Source organism: Alligator mississippiensis, chromosome 11 (assembly GCF_030867095.1).
Source record: "Alligator mississippiensis isolate rAllMis1 chromosome 11, rAllMis1, whole genome shotgun sequence".
Lineage (NCBI taxonomy): Eukaryota > Metazoa > Chordata > Crocodylia > Alligatoridae > Alligator > Alligator mississippiensis.
This window is the reverse complement of record NC_081834.1, coordinates 10,569,173-10,590,089: the sequence shown is the minus strand read 5'-3', so window position 1 is coordinate 10,590,089 and position 20,917 is coordinate 10,569,173. Positions and strand designations below refer to the sequence as shown.

The window sequence follows — 20,917 nt, the reverse complement described above, 5'->3', positions numbered from 1 at the left end:
ATGTACATTTCCTTGCATTACATGAAGGATTTCTATCAACGTTTAAGTTGGTTCTTCTTTTATCCAAGGTCGTTTTTCCTTTTCTGGTTATTTCTGAGATGGGGAAAAATTCAGCTTTTGATAATCAAGTCCAACTCCCGATGACTGAAGTGGGAGCTGAAGAATGTACAAATGCCACTAGTATTTAAGCCCTAATGCTCTATGATAGGTAAGCATACGGACTGCTACCAGTTACCTCTCAAATTTGCCAGCATTAATTAGCTAGTTTTGCACAGATGTCACAATATGGGCTTTAGGAATGAATTAAATATATAGGGAAATGTGACCCTATGGACCAGCTCAGGGAAGTTGTTTCATGTACAGCTGTAACGTATAGCATTGTCCAACATTTTTAAGTGCAGATTCAATTACACTGAAATACTGTCCACATTTGTCCCAGATTTGTTGTTGATTTTTTGGGGTGCAAAAAAGTGATAATCAAAACACTTCGTTGACACATTAAAAAAACAAAACAAAACACTTGAATCAGCTTTTTCTTCAGCATTTTCTTTCAATACTATTGAAAGAGGTTAAAAGGCTCTTATAATAACTTAAATGAAATGCATCATTCTGCAAATGTTTTTCTTTTTCTGCTTTGGCTTTTTTTTTTTGGTGAAAATTTGTAAGTGTTTTGCTTCATTTCAGCTGAAACGGTTTTTGCCCCCATTTCTTAGACTTGAGAGTGGCGCGGGGGAAAAAAGAATCAGTTATTTGTCAGGCTCTCCTGACATCGCAGAGAACATAAAAGCAATTGTAGGCGAAATAAGCTAAAGAAGCATAAAACCTGGTATCACTGACTGAAGTGAGGGGGTAATGAAGAAGCAGAAAAAGAGAGAATGGAGGGGATGACGAAGTTACGCCGGGGTTGGACTGTGAGGACAAGGAACTCGAACTTGATGTGCCAGTGGAACAATGCAAAGGGGATGACATTCCCCAGGAGATAATCTTCACGACAAGGATTTGTGCAAACTAAACTGGGGAATCACACGTGTGGCAGGGCATTCAGAAAGGAAAACTATAGAAAACGTTAGGTTTGCAAAGCCTCAGTATAATTTACAAGGGGTGGGGGAGTGGGGAATAGGACCACAGCTCCGAAGTTGAGATGTGCCCACAAGCACCAGGCTATTTTGATAGTGCAGCATCTTCGTACAGGGACACCTAGTGATTAGGAAGGGAGGAATTACCATCAGAGTACAAATCAATGGCCCATCTAGTTCTCTAGCCAGTCTCTGACAGTGGCAATTTTGAAAGATGAGAATTGAAGATTACTAAACTGTGGAGTAGTTTCCCAAGGGAAGCTGTGGAAGTCCCATGTTAGGGAGCTTTTACAACTAGACCAGACAAAACAGGAGAAAATGTACTGTAGCTGTAGACAGCAATTCTGCATCAGCAGGGAGATGGATTGAATGATCTAATATGGCTCTTCCATCTGTAATTCCTGTGAGTCTATGAATCACATCTATGTGTGGCAATGCAGCAGAGTAAATACAGTACAGAGCAGCTTCATCAGCTATCTTGGTATCTCTGTAATAGTAACATGAGTAAATTAGGCAGACAAATTCCAAAAAGGAATATATTTGACTCTGCATCCATCTAAATCCATCTGTTCAAACTGGCTGCAGTACAGCATACTACTTTGAGTTCTTAACTGGTGCACGCTGGGTAATAAGATATTTCAGTTGTGTCAGGACTGTTATTAGTGAAGGACTAAAACCATTATTTAGCTAATGCTTTGCTGTAAACAGTTAGTGTTTCCTGACACAGTGACACATTTTGGATTAATACAAAGAGCAGCCCAACCATTTCTATCCTCCATAAATTTTAACGTTAACCATATGGAACAATTTTGCAAAAGTAGACTATAAAAACTGAAGGAATGGCAATTGGCAGTGCAACCTGCTCTTTGATTTGGGCGAGGGAGCAGAAACGCACGTTTGATTTACACGCAGCGGGCAAACTTCAACTTCATTGCTCCCGAATTCGGCATGGAACAGAATTTAGGATTTCAGTTACACATGCACAAGAGCCAATACAAAGATTTTGCCCTGTGGATAAAAGGTCCAACACTTCTGTACTGCACTCATAAGTAGCAGAGAAGAGGATATGGCTGGTAGCTAGATAGCTGTGTTTAGAGTATATTTATTTTACTTTTCCTTAATTAAAAAAAAATGTTTATGACCTTCCTTGCTCTTAACATTCCTTCTGTAAACTCCTACATTCCCAACCATCTCATGCTTATTTTCTCACCACTCCTGAATTCCTCCCCGACTTTGTCATGACCTTTCCATGTCCCTTCTTAACTCTCCTCATTCTCCATTTGCTCTATCTGTGGTATAAAGTCTCTGGGCTTGACTGTATTTAAAGATGGGATATTAAGCCAATTTCCAGCTACCAAGCCCTAGGAAAGATCAAATCCATACTCAGATGCCGGGCAACACTTTATGGTGAAAGCCTAAATTAATAGTGGATTGAATAAAAAAATTGAACCCCAGCAGAAAAAACTTTCGATTTACAACTAATGCAGGCTCAGATACAAATGGCATGGTTTGGGACCATGTCCAATTATAGCATGTGTTCCTATGGAGAACACAAATGCATAGCATGCATATGGCAGACTCGCTGATCAAATGATATAAAAGACAATTCAGAGTCTTTGTAACTGGAATGTTGAATTTGCCTCGTATTATTTGCTCAAGAACATTCATCAAGATACTGGAGTATCAATTGTGGGGAGAAACTATCCCTTATTCTTGAAGAATTGCATGGTTCTTTTTTCTTCTTTATTTGTTAATCTCATATTTTAAAAATTTCAATCATCCAAGCAGAGACCAGAAAAAAAAAAAAGATGACTTAGTTGATCAATCACATACTTTGTTAAAGAGCGAAAGTGAACGATTTGAAAAGAAACCAGAGGCAGAAATCTGTTTGCATAAAATATTGGATGAGCACATATGAATAGAGTTCTTGGAATATTTCCATTTAAACATTTTTACAATTTTGTATAGCATTTTGGATGAAAATAGTTGCCATTATATTTGCCTATTGCTGGAATACCAATGCAATCAAGACATTAGAGGTTGAAATTTGTGACAAACACCCTCTGAATGAAGAGTTTAGCCTGCTATTTCTAATGCGCACCAAGTTCTTAAAACTGCACGGACTGCCTATGTTTATCAAAGCAATGTTCCTGCACATCTATTTAATGCTAACCCTTGTGAAGCAGGAGCATTGCTGTTCAAGTCAAAGGAGTGTAAACTCAATAACATAAAAATGTGGCCTAGGTACCACTGTTAGGGATTGAATACCATAGTTTAATGACCAAGGAGATATATTTCTATTATGTCTAACTTGTGACTGGCTTAATCTGAAATGAAGCCACATGTGCAATGAATAAATCCTCCATAAGTCTTAGAGGTGAAATAGGCTCTGAAAGCTTGCAGAAGCCCAGAAGGATATTTGCTACCTGTAGGTTTTCACATTAGCCAGGATATGTGCTGAGAAGCTTACACTATCATATAGCCGAAAAACCTAAATGCTGTGACATTAGCAAGAAGCTTATAATTAAAGTATGTTGCCATTTCACCAGGCTTTCATTTATAGGAGAAAGTGCAAATTCTATTCCGTGTGAACTTTAGATACATCCAACTTTTTTCTTTGTTCTTTTCTTTAAAGCTTTGCAACAAATGCATCCCCATATGCTTATATTAGTTAATCTAGTATTAAACATATTGGCTGTGCAAAATGTTGGCATGCATTAATAAATGTTTTCATTTTTTTTATTCTTTTTTTTTCTTTTACTTTAGATTCTTCCTTTGACTACACAAGCAACAGCTGTCTAGCTTCCTGTTCAGTACAGGATCTAATGCCTCTACAGAAATCTAGGTCAAAACACTTGGAATGTATGAATATCAAACAGAGTTTTCAAAACAGCAAATGAATACATCTTTAACTGGTGACATTTTCCTGTAGCATATGGCTGCAAGCTCAGGGGACTGCATGCTTTTTTGATGAATATGTTCCGTCAAAAACTAAGGAATGGCAGTGGGCTTATATCACCTTCTGTTTTGCCTTATGAAATGATAATGCAAACTCAGAGATAGATACCACTATTACAAGACTTTTACCTTTTGTCCAATCCCACAGTAGTTAAAGGCCTACTGGTTAAGTGACTATGTCTTTGGTTGTGCTACACTATAACAGATAGCTGTCAAAGATGCAATTGTATAAAGCACTTACCAAGTCACGGAGGGCATAGGCTTCCGTGCATTCCCATACTCGTGGAAAATAGCAAAATGCAGAACGAGGAAAGTGACCCTGGTTAATTATATAGCTTTGTGGAGAGAGAACGCCAAGGAAACAACTTGGACAAAAGAAAGGCCTGGTATGTACTAACAAATTGCAATTTGCCATTACAGTTCGGCAAGCTGTATATCATCTATGTGGTAGACACAGCAGCCTTCTAATGAAGGAAAATGGAAAAAAAAAAAAATAAAAGAACAGGTTGAAATGAAAAAAGTAGGGATAAAAAACCAAAACAAAACAAAACATGACACCCACCCCACACCCCAAACAACATTAAACTAGCATTCACCAGAAAACTGTTCTCAAAAGTCAATCCGTTATCCTTTAAAGTAAAAGCTTTTGACCTAGGAATGAAGGTTTCCATGTACTGCAGTTAAATACCAGAAGCAGCTGAATAATTAAAACACATTATCTGTAAAGAATCCATTTACTGATTAATAGTAAAAAATTGAGACTAATTTATTTGATGACGATTATTTAACCATCTATGCATCCAGTCAAATAATGAATCAAATGTGTTCATGAATAATGCATTTGTTAATTGTTGAAGGAGGTAGAAAAATCACAATGTTTCCCAAGAACGAGGCTGACAACTGAGCACTTGCTCTTTGCCTAACCTTAAGCATGTGAATTGTCACATTAAAAGGAATAAGGCTGTACACATGCTTAAAGTGAGGGATATTGTTTAAGTAGCTCATTGAACTGCAGCCTAGATTCTGAATTCAGTACTCTCGGGGATAATATCCTGACTCCACTGAGGTTGGTGGTGAACCTCCCCTTGATTTCATTTGGAATAGGATTTCCCCATAGCAGTCAAAACATTTGTTCTACATTGAAGGCGTTATAGCCAAAATCAAGCTTCAGACCACTGGGCCAAATAGTGGCTGTATGAAACTGCAGAGTGCTTCAGTTGGAGCAATACCTCTAGTATTCAAGCAATGCCAGATATTATTACAGCTGTCAAAGGCATCCCAATGCCTCCTGGATGATAGGTATATACATATATATGTCAGGCAAGAACAACTGCTGCACTTTCAAAAGATGTAACCACTTTTTCCTTGCTGTGCCCTGCGGAAGGGAGTCATAGCTGTGACCATGCTCCCAGCCCAATCCAGGTACGTCCCAGTCTGTCCCCACCATCTGAGCTCCCCAGAGCTGCATCCTGTAATACATATGGGAAATAATTAACAATGAAGCTAATCTCACAGTCACCAAGATATTCCACTAATCCCAGGTTATCAAGAAAAGAATGGGTGCACCAATCCAGAAAACCAAGCCATAGCTCTAGATAAAGCCTGCTCTAGATAAAGAATTAAAAGAGAAGGCCTGATACAGCATGCATGTCAATATACACAAAAATCTAGGAAAGAAGTAAATTCTAGAGTCAAAATCCTATACTTAGAACATGTGACCCCCAGCTGTTAAAACCTATCTAGGGACTGATAACATGAGTCTTCTCACTGATTTCTAATGTCAGGTTTTAGAGATAGAAAGAGAGGGAAAGAACACCCAAGAAAAAATATTTAAACATCACATTTCTCACTGATGTTAGGTGGGAGTGAGGAATGCATGCGTGTTCTGATTTCCTGGTAATAAAATTTGCTTAGTTTTTTAAGGTATTGTACTGGATTATGATGATGGCATTCAGATGGTGGGACTGAGCACACGTAGTGACTTTGCTGATGACACCAAGTTAGGTGGAGTTGAAGACACTCTGGAGGTGAGGGCTACAGTCCAGAATGGTCTGAATAGACTGGAAAACTAGCCTGCAGTCAATCCGATGAGATTCAACAAGGACAAGTGCAAAGTCCTGAACTTGGGATAGAATAACTGCATACACAAACACAGACGGGGGAAAGACTGGGTGGGCTGCGGCAATGAAGAGAAGAACCTGGGTGCTACAGTCAACCAGAAGCTGGATATGAGCCAACCATGTGCTCTTGTTGCAAAAAATAAAAAGCCAACAGCATCCTGGGCTGTCTTAACAGAAGCATCACTTGCAAATCAATGGAAGTGATTCTTCTGCTCTATTCAGCACTGGTGAGGCCTCAGTGTGAAGTACTGCGTTCAGTTTTGACCCTTGCATTTCAAGAAGGATTTGGACAGATTGGAAAGAGTGCACCGCAGAGCAACAACAACGTTTAGAGGCCTGGGGAGCATGACTTACGAGGAAAGACTTAAAAAAGCTAGGGGCGTTTAGTCTGGGAAAGAGAAGATTGAGGGGAGATTTGCTAGTGGAAGGGCAATTCCAGAGAGGAGGGAGATGGGCTTTTCTCTGTGGCCACAGGGAACAGGCCTAGGAGCAATGGCCTCACTATTGGGGAAATTTAGGTTGAAGATTATATGAGGAATTGTCTCACTCTCAGGGTGGTGAAGCATTGGAACAAGCTACCTAGAGAAGTTGTGGAGTCTCCATCCTTGAAAATTTTCAAGAGCAGGTCGGGCAGACACTTGGCTGAGATGATTTAGACAGTGAAGATCCTGCCTTGCAGCCAGTGGGTTCGTGCTTTTTTTGGTTTGTTTTGTTTTGAGAAATATTGGCATTTTTTCGGTATCACCCATCACATACAATGCCCCCCTCCATCAGAATACATGGCCAGAATACAGAATCCATAACCAGCTTCAATGGAAATACTCAGATTGATACTAGCTAAGGATCTGGATCAAGCTTTTCTAAGGGTATTCTCTTCAGCTATGAAATTGCAAGAATAAATGTCTTTTTTTTTTGTTATTTTGTTGCAAGAAAGAAAGCTGCTAAGATAGCAAATATTTACTTTACGGCAAATTCGCCAAAATCCCTTCTTTGCTCTGCATCAAAAAATACTATGCGAAATGTCATTGTTTGGGAGATGAAGAACTCTTTTCTTTGGCAATAAAAAAAAAAAGCTGTAAAAATCTTGGCTCTGTCTGCTTAGTCCTCTCTTGCTTTCATTTATGTTAAAATGCGAGGCCATGTAACTGCCTTGCTATGCACATATTAAAGAAGTTGGCCCAGAATGATGCAGCTTCAGAGGGAAGGGCAATAAGATCTGAGCTGTGAGAGCAAAGCTCATTTATGTTCTGGGCTTATTTTATTTTTCTTAAATCAACATTAAGAAGGAAAAGTTGAGATATTAATTACCCGTTTACTGCCAATGTAGCGGAAAATGTAATTTATAGTTCACTTGAGGAAAAAAAAAAAAAGTGCCTGCTTAATTTAAGAACTCAAATTATTCAAGTAACATTTTGAATGTGATTATTCATATAATTGAAATGTTGCTTTTACAGTCCAAACTCCTTCAGCGAGTTACAACCTCGGCAACAGTTAACTAAGAGCTCACTGTGGAAATCATCACACGTGTGACCAGGAAAGGAAAAGTGACTAGGCCAGTCTCATTGCATTTACCTGGGGAAATGTGCCAAATACAGAATCAGGGTTTAATTTGGATTCATGATACCTGCTGTCTCTAGTACCTCTGTAGATATTTTGGCCTACATTTTCATTTAAGTTACAGCAAAACAATACGAATGATGGGAACACATTCTAGCCCTGTACTAGCTGACTATGCCCTTGTTCATATAGGGGCAAAAAGCCTCAGATTTGCACAGCCCTGCAAATATTAATACTCATTTTGGACCTGAACCTGCCATTAGATCCACATAGGTAAAGCCTTCTGTGCCTACAGAGCCTACTGAAGTCCTAGCTGTACAGGTCTGATTGCAATGCCAAGGTACTGTTGGCAAAAATGCACCTGCATTTTTTGGAGACTCCATTTTTTTTTCCCCTTCCCCCGAGAATTATGCTGAAAGATTGGGCATTGATACAACTGCATTAATTTCCCCCTGAAAAGGGGGAGATTTAGCTGTTTGCATTCCAGCCTGAAGTCTACCCAAATCTACTCGCTCCCCGTGCTAAAATGTGTCTAACTGAGCAAAAGGCAATATAATCTGGCCAGTCCTTACACTCATGACAGCACATTCTGTTGGAGATATGCATCCAGAAAAGAAATCTGACATCAGACAGCAATTAAATGAACGGTATGTTCTCCAGTCTTTAGAACGGCATAAAAATTCAAACAGAATCAATGTACCCAGTTAGAGGACACGGGCTGTGTCTAGTCAGTAGATTCCCCACTTTTCTATTCAAACATATGGCATATGTCTTTCTAATTTGAAAAGTGTTTTACATTCACAATAAGGAAGGAGGGTCACATTAGTTCAGATAAATGGCAACATTTCATATTTTGCACTTAAAAATTCACTGAAAATAAAGCATCTGGACCACTAAGGATTTGAGGGTTTAGTGAGGTAGAGAAGACCTGCTCTGCATTTCAAAAATGGATTAAGATATTTAAACAACCTTTATGTCTCTAAAGGAAAAAAAAAAAAAAGGAAGAAAAGAGACTTACCTGGCCTAAAGCAAGTTTTATTCCAGTAAGCTTTGATTTTTGCGGTAATAACATTCCAGCTCTTTCAGGATTTAGAAAAGAAACTCAGACAGAGGCTTAACCGGGGTATTACTTTTTCTGAGGGGGGGTGTGTGTGTGTGTATTTTAGTCGCTTCAGCAAATCTGAACTTTATGTAGCATTATTTATTATTTAACTTGATGACTAAGAGATCCCTTCTGAAGTGAGCTGGTAATTATTTAGTGGAATATTGGTAAATTTTACTCTTGACAAAACTTGTACGATTTGTTCAGCCCCTTTTCTGGTGCCTATTTAATACATCAGTGAATGTGTTATGAGACCCCCCTCTCTCTGTCATTGCACACGGGAAATGAGTGATTACAGCCACTAGCTGTTTTAGCACAAAAGCAGTGGCAGTACAGGTTTTTAGCTGCGAATGTCCCAGGTACGATCCTACATGTATCAGCTGAGAGACAGCCATTCATGAATTTGCATTTCTGCTGTATCTAATTCTCAACAATAAAAAGGTGAAGGGGCAATAAAGTTACATGTGGAAACACCTTGGAACAGAGCCTATTCAGGGGACATGAAAGCTTGAGAGGATATCACTGCCAAACACTAGCACCTTCTGTAGCTCTGATAGCTTGCTGTGATCGTATAGTGGTTAGTACTCTGCGTTGTGGCCGCAGCAACCTCGGTTCGAATCCGAGTCACAGCATCATCTTGCAAACGGTGGTATGGCACAAGGTGCAGCTTTTACATCTGGGAAAAACTTTGTGAGTCAAGTGCCGAGGGTCTGGAACAGACTCCTGCCGAGAGGGTACATTCACCCACCCTGGTGATGTTCAGAAGTTGTCTTAACACCCATTTTGCTGGGGTCATCTGACCCCCGCAGTCTTTCCTGCCCAAATGCAGGGGGGCTGGACCTGATGATCTTGTGAGGTCCAGTCCAGCCCCTAACATCTATGAATATATGAAAACTCTACCACTGAGCACATGCAAATTGCAAGAAGCTCAGAATTTAGCCAAATCTGGACTAATTTTCACAAGGATGCCAGTGGCATACCTGGGGCAGAGTAACTGGAGCACTGCCCTGGGCACTGAGTTGGTGGGAGAGGGGGAAGATGAAAACTTAACGGTGACACAAAGCTTGCACAACTGCACCAAAGGCAAAACAATGTAATTTTCCTCCTGGCCTTATTCTCAAAAAAGGCTGAAAAAAAGAGGGGAACAGGAAGTGTGAGAACGTAGGGTGGCCTCTGTTTCTCCACCTTTTACTCCGATGATGTTGATGATAGGGAAAAATATACTGGCAATTTATTCATCCAACCAAAATTAGGTTTGGATTTTCAGAGAATTTAGGTGAGCATATCCCATTAAGGTTTAGTGCCTTTCATTACAACCTGAGAATCCTAGCTATAATAAGAGGCACAAAAATATAATGAGTAAGTAGGATTCTTTTTTAATGGTAGATGAGCGTTGCCTATTATGGATGAAACTAAGTAGGAGTTTCGTTTCTCTTTCTTTCTAATTCTCCAATTCTCCAGAGGCCGCATTTTATACTTTGCTGCTGAGAATATCAAACTCTTAGATAGCCAATGGCATAATTATATTTTTCCCCCTCTCCTCTTTCCCAGTTTGTCTTGTCTTGACTTCAATTCTTTCTTCTTTTCCTTTTTTTTTTTTTACATGACCCCATTCACTCTTCAGGTTTACCATCTTCCAATCCTCCTCTTGTCCTTTCTTTCTCCCCTTCAGCATCTCTTCCTCTGGGAAGGGGTTAAATAAAGGCCTTGTTAAGCTATAAATGGCTGACATTTAGATATCAAGTATGAATCAGCTGCTAAAGTATTAGTGTAAATGAGTTTCAGCAAGTGCTTTTTTTTTTTTTAACATGAGCACCCCCTGTTAGCTCTTCCCTCCTCTTGCATCCTAGTGTTCATTATGCAAGGGGACGGATTGGAGGGTCCCCCTCCTCGTACCTCCTTGGTCTTGCGCCATTAGGCATTTAGCTTTTGAGCCTCTCTGTTTGATGCTAAAACCCCCAAGATGTTGCCTGACAAATTAAAGGTGGAATTATTAAAATCAATGGAAGGGCTTATCTTGGAAACATTTCCCCCTCACCATGGACGGATCCAAACCAGAGAGAGAGACCAGCAACATAGAGACCCCATTAACGATTCCAGGGTCGGAGGATTGACTGGCAGTTGGGAACAAGGCTCTGACTGTTTGCCCACTACCCATTCTTGTGTTTTTGGGTAAAATAAAAGTTCTTTTCTCTGAGAACCTTTTTTTGACAATAAAACAACTCTCAGTCATTCACGAGTCACAGGCGAAGAGAAAAGGGCCTCAGTGTAAAGTGCTGTAAACTGGCACATTGTTTCCAGTTATTTTCTCACTATTCACATATAGGGGGGAACGAAAAAAAAAAAGAGCAGAGGATGAGAAAAGAAGGGGAGGGAGAAGGGAGCTAAGAGAAAGGAGGGGGAGAGCCGGGGTATCTTTTGATGGAAATGTCAGATGATCATGGCCAAAGGGGGAGGGAAGCGGGGGAAGTCTGATATTTGCCAGCACTTTGCCTGCAGAGTCTGTAGCTGAACTCCTGACCACCCACTTCCCACCTGCTTCACCTCTCCTCTTTCTCCCAACCCTCTTCACTTTCATCAGCTACAAGGGCATAGAAAACAGAGCTCTACCAGACCCTGAGAGTTAGCTTTGAATGATTCAAACATCGCCCTTTAGTGTGCAGAAAAGACAGACTCTCCTGCCATGGCCTCCACTCATATCTGGTGGTTTCTTTGGAATAGACACATCTAGCAACTCAATTAATTCCCATCCTGCTGAAGAAGGGCTGACTCCAGGATGACACCTTGTAGTTTTGGGTACCAATAGGATAACCCATAATAAAGAGGCTTTTGTCGAGAGCTTCCTGGTCCAGGTTGCTACCCTAATGCAAATATGAAATAATGATAATAATGTTAATAATAGTAATGCTAATAACAACAGTAATAATAGCAATAGTCATGTGTTGTTGTTGTTACTGTGTACTCAAACTCATGAATTTGGTGCCATCACATGTCCCTCCTATTATAGATATGAATATAAGTACACCAATGAGGAGTAACCTTCCCTGGTAGCTGTGGGGCTCGCAAGTTGGGAAGTGAGCTCTGAAGTCCTAAATATAGACCTTGTGCTCAAATAAGCATAGACCTTGTGCTAACCACCACCTACCAATTCCAGTTCAAAAGGAGATGACAGTCTTCTTTGGTAGATGGTTTCAGGCTCTGGAGTAAACTTGGTAAGGTGGAAAGTATAGGCCAGATCCAGAGATGCACTGAAATCAGTGGACCCGGATCTGGATTGTTTCAGCCCTGCCTCTTAGTGCAATGTTTTGCATGGTTTCTTTAGTGCAGAGAAGAGAAAGCCTTTGTAGAAGACAATTCAACGAATAAGTTGAGTGCAAGGAAAAATTAGAGTGAGGGTGAAGAAATAGAAGGCATGACAAGTAAGGAGAGATGGAAAACCATGGTGCAAGATTAGCTCAGGGATTTATTATGATATACTTTATATATATTATATACTCAATAAAGGCTCATTGCTCTAGCCTGACTGTATTGTTTATGGCTTGAGTTACCATGAGATTCTAATTCACTAGAGGGAGCTGTGGATAAGAGCAATGCAGCTCCAGCTGAGGGAAGATTGATTGCTTTCATTCAACCCCCATAGCCTGAAAAATGCTCCCCATTTATTTTATTCAGGTGCTTCTTGTAGCTCATCCCAGAGTTGCCAAGTTATTTTTTTTTCCACTAGTAAAAGTTCTTTCCCTTTCCTTGTTCACCGACATGATGTGATCAATCCTGAGAATATTCAGGTATTTCACTCAATTATGGCCCTTCTGCTACCAAGCTATTTCATGATTGCTGTATGTCCTGCACAAAGACTGAACAGTATTTTATTGAGCTTGCATAGGTTTGAGTGCAATGTGCTTCATATTTAAATATGATGCTGAAATAGCTCAGAACCCTTTTCAGTATTGGGGGAGCATGGAGCATCTTTGATCAAACCCATCTTGAATTTCATTGGCAAACTTCTTCATCTATGATTAGTATACCTATATATATATATTCTATTATATATTCTATCACAGACACACACATATGTATATATATATGTACATATGTATGTGTGCATTTTACATTTATGTTTATAATTAACTCATACTAGCATGGTCATCAGATAAAACCATGCTCTAGCAGCAGGTGGAGAAGGCTGGAAGATAGAGTTTCTCTTCTAAAAATACCCTTGTCATTTTTGAGCATGCCACTTTGGATATGTCAGGTTTCCAGAGTCAAAATCACATTGAGCAAACACTAGAATGAAGTTGAAAAACTTCAAAATCCATAAATAATACAAATCTAAACTAATGAGGAAAGAGAAAGGCCAAATGTAACTAAGCAAGGGCATATGCTTGGCTTTAATTTGTTCTGGGTGCTCATTACTTCCCATTTCTGCTTCCTTTACTTCTTTGCTGTCTTTAGGGAATTCCTTCATAAAGAACCTAGCTCTCCCCTTAATTAAGCATATTTATCACAGGCCGGCATTGCCGGCATTGCCATTGTTAGCATGCCTACCGCTCTCAGTCGGTACAGTCATGCCCCCGTAACACGTTACTTGAGGAGGTCATCATTGGTCAGCACTACATAACGGTAGGTAAACCAGGTTTGATTTTTCAGGGCACAAGAAGGCCTGTCCATGTAGCCATATTAGCAATTATCCATCCTAGCAATTAAAGTGGCAAAATGCTGAAAATTTCACCTTAATGCTTTTAGTGGCAAGCTTCCTGTCTCATTCCTAGACACTAAGGACCACCTTTTCAGCACCTGTGTCCACGTAAGTTCAATTCTATTCCACCCGGCTTCTGTCCCTGAAAAACAACAGGTGGGTGGGTCCTTGCTGCTTTTTCGTATCCATTTTAAGACAGACACGATGATCTGTTAGAAATAATAAATGTATTCAGGGATTTGAGGGACTTGAATAGGGTAGAACAGAATGACACTTAGGTGCCGACGTTCATTTAGACACCTAGTCGGAGGGGTAGAATCAGACCCTAGTGACACGTGCTGCAAAACATCGACAGAGAGAGTCAATACGTGTTGTTCTGATAATATCCAAGCCAGAGTGCAGGAGAGCATGTATACTTTTATGTGTTTATTTGTTTTGGCAACTGTAGAAGAAAAAAGGCAATTCTCAGGCTTTGGAGGGCTCCATGCAAAGTCTTTCCAATGGGGCAGGGCAGTTTAAAGATGATCTTATTTAGTCTTAAAAGAAAGTGACTTTTTTCTGTGATACTTTATAGGGGAGCAGGTATTGGAACAGCCTTGTCCTATTAGCCCAGTCACCAGTATCTTGCTTGTGTGAATTATGAGCAACTTTCATATCCATAAGCACCAGATTTAAATGTATTAAGCATGGCAGGCAGTGGCTGAGCATCCACAGGGATTTATTGAGTCTAATTCTGTGCCATTATAATTATCGCCAGTACCGTTACAATTATTATTATTTTGTGCTATCCTGCCCTGATGTCAAAAGGCTTTCAAACAAGATAAACAGGAAATTTGAAAGACACTTTGAAATTAGCATGCAGCCATTTGAAAACTCTGTAAAAAGTTATGGCCCCATTAATGCAATGTTGTGTGAAAAATCTCTCAAGAGCATTTGTCTTGCATGAAATCATGCAGAGCACACAGGAGGTTCAGAGTGATAAAGGTGCAAAGAGTGAATCAAAACCACATTGAGGCCATCTCACTGGGGTTAAGAAAATAGGATGTGGAGATTTTTCCAGTGCTAAACGCACATCTATCTACAGATCCATAGAGAGATATATTACAAAGTCCTTGAGTTATTGTTTTATTACCAGTATTGGTGTTAAGCAGTTTTGTTGTTGCTTTAACCTCTATAAAACCTACTTTCCACATAGTTATTACATATAGAGACAGTGTGGGCTAGGGCACTGAACTGCAAGCTAGGATTTCTAATTGATCGGTATGTTAGTTTGAGCCAGTTGCTTGAGTTTTAACATAGCTAGCATTAATCGCCTGAAGTCAGCAAGTTCCCAATTTGTGTCCAATTGACTTTCATTAAATTACAATTAAATTACATGTGGAGACTGATCATGTTTGTCTTCCCACGAGTTACAGCAAGATAAAAACAGAAAGCATACAAACTTCCACTCAATTCTGCATTGTAGTGGATACAGATAGAGCTTTATGACATAACCCTCACCACCAGCACAACCTTAGAGGCTCATGGATTTAGAAAACAGTTGCTTTTTTAACTTATGTTTTACATGAAGAACCAAAGATATTGCTTTGAAATGAAGATTTTGCTTGTTTGGAACAGTCCATCGTTGCCATCAAGGCTGGAAGTGTTGTACGGCTGAATAGAGGACAGTAATGTAATTCACGGAGAGAAATGAGCCTTTCACCAGCGTTAAACTGACAGTGCACTTTACTGCAGAGTTGGCTAATTAGCTCTGCACGAAAGCATCACCATCTACACATGCACCTGTCTTAGACCACAGTAAAATAACTAAATCTGCTTTAGGATAGTACTTTCCAGGACAAGTACAGGCTGCCCCCGCTTAGTGCTCTGAATCGGCTCCCGAATAACTGAGCGCTAAGCAGAATAGCATTAAGCAAAACCTGCTGCCAGCTGTACAGTGCCCATGAGTGTTATAACAAAACTCGCTGAGTGTGAAGTGGAATCGGATATCAATGTAAAATGAGCGTTATAGCAAAATAGTGCTAAGCAGAACAGCGTTAAGTGAGGGTTGCCTGTACTATCCCATGGCAGAGTAATTTACACCACCTCAATATAAAATGAGCATTATAGTGAAATAGCGCTAAGCAAAAGAGTGTTAAGAGAGGGTTGCCTGTACTATCCTATGGCGGAGTAACTTACACCACCTCAATGCACGTGTAGACAATGACCAAGGATGGCTGGGGCACAAGAGTGCTATAGTGCAAGGGATGCCTGCTGGCTAGCCCCGTACTGTAGTACTCCTGTGCCCCAGCCGGCCCCTCTGCTGCCTGACGCTGTGAGCTGAAGCCCAGGGCTGACTCCCCCAAGCCTACTGCCAGTCCGGGGCTGGTCCACCCCTGCTCTAACTGCTGTGGTCCGAGGCACATGTGTATACACTGAGCCTGGGAGCCACTGACTGATGCAAACTGTGCCAGAGTTGATTTCTACTGTTAATTGCATGTGTAGATGCATCCATGCACACACATGCATGCATGTGCATACACAGACACACACACACACACACACACAGTGATATTGTATGCTTTTTCCTCTGTAAAGTGTCAACTGGATTAATACTGGATTAATGCCCTGAATCTTTCCAAGGGTAGGAAAGACACCTACATATACCTCACGTACACATGAGTTCCCATGTAAACGTGAGCTATTGTTTGGTGTCAACAGAAACTTGAAACTGAGCTTCATATATACAGACACATTTATCCCTACCCTCCTCTCATTTTGAGATTTAGGCCCAGTGGGCTCACGCCTCAGTTAGGATGAATGTAGAAATCACCTGCCTCTTTGGCAGATCATCTCTTAGCTTGTGTCAGTGCAGGTTTAGCTTTAAACAAGAAACAACAAAAAAGCCCCACCAAATCCCTGAATAAACTCATAACTCCTTGTGTACTGTTTGACTTGTAAAAGCTGGATGGCAGCATAATTACCCCAACTCCCGCGCCAGGCAGGGAAAGTTAGTGACATGTTGAGTGAAATGCTACACTGTGTTAATAACGGTTTTGAAAGAAATCAGAAGAGTTAATCATGTGTGGACACAGGGTTAAGAAGCAATGTAACAGACTATTAAGTTTAATATAGATATGTGATATAAGCATATGCAGACAGCCATTAGCATAAATTCATGTTACAGAAGAGCAGTGCAGCATACCGCACGATGGATTTATGGCATACGTGGTGGGCAGGGTGGGCATCAGAATGAGGGAGAAGTGGGTCAACGAATTCATAGACAGGTCTTGAGTCAGATTGGCAGAACCAGGGCAAATATGGCCAGGCTGTTTTTGAATGGTGAAGCTGTCTCAGAGTGCCTATATATCATATGGCAGTCACATTGCCTTGCTGCTGTTTTCTATGGGCTCGCACAGGAAGGAGTCAAAGTCTGAAACACAGTTGAGGAGTCTTCCCTTGCCTTCTTTCCATAGGGCAGGTTTCAGTACTCTCAGATACTGTCTTATCCTTAAATCTGCAGTTTGGACACTACTCTGCTCTGCAATGGCAGAAGTCAGGTGAGGCTCAGTATGAATAAAAATTCTATAAGAGAGTCCTTTTTCTTTTGCTCGCCTGTCACCGAGATCGCTCTTTCCTTACATATCCATTTTGCTGGGTTCTTGAGAGATCTGAGCAAAAAATCTGTAACATAATGATAGCAATGGATGAATTTTCCCTGTTTCTCTCTTTGTGGAAAGTCCAGTTTTAGCATTGATCACATAAATGAATGAACCCCCTTCCCCTTGCCCCCATTTAGTTAACTCTGTGCCATGCTATTTGGCATTTGAATTCTGGATTGCAGGCCATATTGTTTTGTTGTGACTGGTCACAAAAATCACATGGTATCACTTCTCCTTCTTGATCATACAAGCATAAATGTATGGTTGTCTGAGTAGATGTGGTGAAAATGTGTATGTTGTGATCATTTTGGCTGGTAAAATGTGATTGCATGAAAATTGCCAGGAAAGAAAAGGTTCAAATTCAGTTCAGATTCAGTGTCATCAAAAAGCTGCACTCAAATCACTGTGACTGCCAGAGTGATTGGCAAGAGGCTGCAATTTGACTTTAACACCATTCATAGCCTTGAGCCAACCATGTGTACTGAACAGGAGGCCTGTGTGAAGAGGCTGGTATTCGCTTTGGATTCGGATTTGGCCAGTTTGGGGAACAGTGATTAGATTCAGTGATTCGAATCACTGTCCCAAATCGATTTGGCCAAATCTGATTCAGAGATTTGGCCGCCACTGAATCAGCCGAATGTCTAGATCAAACAGACCCCCATCCCCTGCCCGCTCTCCCAGCCCTGTCAATGGCTGCCCCACCTGGCCACAGCACCCTGTGTCTTTAAAAAAAAAGAAAAAAAAGCCCCCACTCACCAGCTTCTGCCTGGCGGGGGGCGATCCCCACTGCCCCCCCACTGCCCTGTGCTGTGTAGGGGGCTGTGTTAAGAGCTCCCAGAAGCCCCGACGGCTTCTGCAGCAGCCGGTGAGTATAGGCTTTTATTTTTTTTTAACGAGTTGGGATGCAGGGGCCGAGCGGGGCAGCCATTGACGGGGCTGGGAGAGCGGGCGGGGGTCGGGGGAGCACTCGGGGAGCTGAGGGAGCAGTCAAGGGATGGGGCCTGGCAGGGGTCCCCCCATGGTACTTTCCTCTCTCTCCCATTCCCCCTGCCATGCCTCCCCCCACACTTACCGGTGCAGAGTCTGGGTCCAGCTTGTTGCGGCAGTGAGCAGGGACTGCCCGAATCTCTCTGAAGCTCTCAGGATCTTTTCTGAATCAATTCAGAGAGCTTCGATCAATTTGAACCTTTTTTATTAGTCTTCCGATTAGATTAGGATTTGGAGATTTGTCCGCCGAATTGGGCCGAATCTTCTCAGAATCAAATCAGCACCCAAAGCCTCGCGCAGCCCTACTGAACGGCTTGCACTTCACTAGCCCAGAAAGTGGCTCTATATTCAAGATGTTTCCTGAAGTCTGTGCCATTAACAGCACTAAACAACAAATACAGAATGACAAGGGGCCTGATTGAAATTAATAGTTGTCACATCACTGTCTGGCTTTAAAAACTTTTAATGTTATGATCCTGGATAGCTGTTCTGCCATTTTCATACTACCCTTTATTGATATAGGTAACAAAAGTTACTACTACAGCTGTCCCCATACACCAGTTTTTATTTTATTCTACCTTTGGGAATTTTCAGGGCACCCACCATCATCACTAGCTAATTGTTGCTCTCTTCAATATATCTCAAAAGACCCTTGAAATTCAAGTGAATCTGACTCTTACCTAAAGAGTGCCAAGATTTCCTCTGCATTGCTGTGATGTTCAGAACCAGGACCAAGGTTTGATATTTTCCCAAGTCTGAGTGATCACACTTGGGGATCCTGTTTGGGCTCAATCCCTACCCAGAGAGTTTCTATGATTCTCCGGATTCTTTGGTTTTACCTGGTCCAAAATTCGAAACAATTCTGTTTCCCCAATAATTTAACAAATTATTTTCAATAAGACATGTTTTATCCCTTTGAGGAATATAGTAAAATGGTAGAATCACAGACAGTATTTCTGGTGAAACAAATTGCACGTGATCACAGCATACAGATACTGGCATTGAGACAAATTGAAGAGGGAGAACAGAAGAGAATTAAAGCCAGTGCTGAGATCTGAGTTATGATTTTTATGTGGAGGAAAGGGACTCTCATAGATGATCAGTGACCAGGAAGGTTCTTGGGAATCCTCTTGCTTAATAGAATATAGTTTGCTACAGATGATAACATCACAACATGGAGATAGGATAGGGGCTTCTCCATTATTCAGTGAGCAAAGGCTAGATGCAGCAATGAAAAACAGAATGAGAAGAGGAAGGAGGATAAATACTACTTTTTGTAGCAGAAATCCTAACATATAAAGAGCAAAGATGGACCATCCAGTGGAGGTGGGGTCACATATAATATACCTATATATACCGCAGATTTGCACTCGATATGTTGACCACGTATTCTGTGTATACTTCACCAACATTGAGGTTAACCCTACTGATATTTGGAATTTTTCTACACATCCTGCCTGATACCTCTTCCCTTATCTTCTAGTGCTGAATATCTCTGCTTGTTTCTGATGCATTTAACGTTTTAGTCAAACTAATTCTAAAAGAAACGTGACTGAAAAATGGAGAGCACTTTATGTGAGCCTGTGCTGATTCCTAATGAAACCTGGAGTTTATTTGGAAGAGGCAGTGGAGGTCTTGCTCCTCCTTTTTAGTGGCTGACCAGTGCAGCCAGTAGACCTATATTTCCAGTCTAGCTACTGCTTTCCCAACTAAAATAAAGTCCTCCTATCACTCTTATTAACATTTCAATTCATTACAACAATTGTTAAAAAAAAAAAAGAAATAAGTTCCTTCAGTGCTGGTGAAAATTATTCTAACATTACATTTCAATAAAATCCCCCCTCGTCCTCTGTGTATAAGCAATCAATGGGTTAAGTTAGATCACTAACGTATGTTCCATGACCCCAGAATGCTTCATCAAATGTACTCATTACTGAGTGAGCAAGTGAATGAGTAGTTGTGAGCCGCAGCTTAAGCGCTGATGGGATTGTGTGTGAGCCCCAACGTGGCCGAGGTATTTAAATTTTGATTTTTGTAATGGGCTTTGACATGTTTCATTTCCTCCGAGGGAGCACTCAAGACCTCTGAAAGTAAATGTTGCTAAAAAGTCATCAAGGCAGAATATTAAAATGCCATCAAATGAAAATTTCACTAATGCAATCCAGCTAAGGCTTCAGGTACCAGAGCGAAAAGGGGAGTGTCAAAGGTCCTGCTTCTTTTAGTGAAACATTATTTGTTCCTCTTCACTGACTGTTTCTCCAAATAAATTATTTAAAGTCTTATTTCTTTTTTCTCCTGGGCCCTTTAAAGTTCAACTATGCTGAGAAGAGGAGTAGAGAGGGGGGAAGGGGTGGGGAAAAGGTGTCATATGTAGAGATTTAACAAATCACTCTTCATTCATTGCACGCCTGGATCCTGGGATGGGATGTATGCAGGCAGACCCCTGTAATGGAGATCCATGCAGATATAGGGGCTTGTATCCATACACCTCATTGAATGGTGTATGCAGGCAGACCCCTGTAATGGAGATCCATGCAGATATAGGGGCTTGTATCTATGCACCTCATTGGAGGGTTGGGATTTAAGGAAGAGACTTCCCATGAGTAACAACTGAATGAGTTCAGAAGACCATGGGAGGCTCTGGGGACCTTACAAGATTCAGGTCCTTTCTAGTGACAAGGGGCTGTTGTACTCATGGTCATTCCCCCCTGAAATGTCAAAGCCAAAAGCATTCAAAGCAGAGTAATGAGTGGCAAGAAAGCAATGTAGTGGAGGGAGTA

The 20,917-nt window shown here is 40.9% G+C and overlaps 1 long non-coding RNA gene and 1 other non-coding gene across 2 annotated transcripts in view; both read left to right on the top strand.

Annotated features, from left to right (window-relative positions):
* The window catches only part of LOC109280707 (uncharacterized), a 102,110-nt gene extending 94,869 nt beyond the window's left edge, over positions 1-7,241 (top strand). The window contains exons 5-6 of the long non-coding RNA XR_009455551.1: positions 69-208; positions 3,843-7,241. This is a non-coding gene — a long non-coding RNA (uncharacterized LOC109280707). The remainder of the gene's footprint in view (positions 1-68; positions 209-3,842) is intronic.
* Positions 7,242-9,373: 2,132 nt separating this feature from the next.
* Positions 9,374-9,445, top strand: TRNAH-GUG (transfer RNA histidin (anticodon GUG)). Its single transcript has one exon. It is a non-coding gene; the product is annotated as a tRNA-His (tRNA).
* Positions 9,446-20,917: the final 11,472 nt, after the last annotated feature.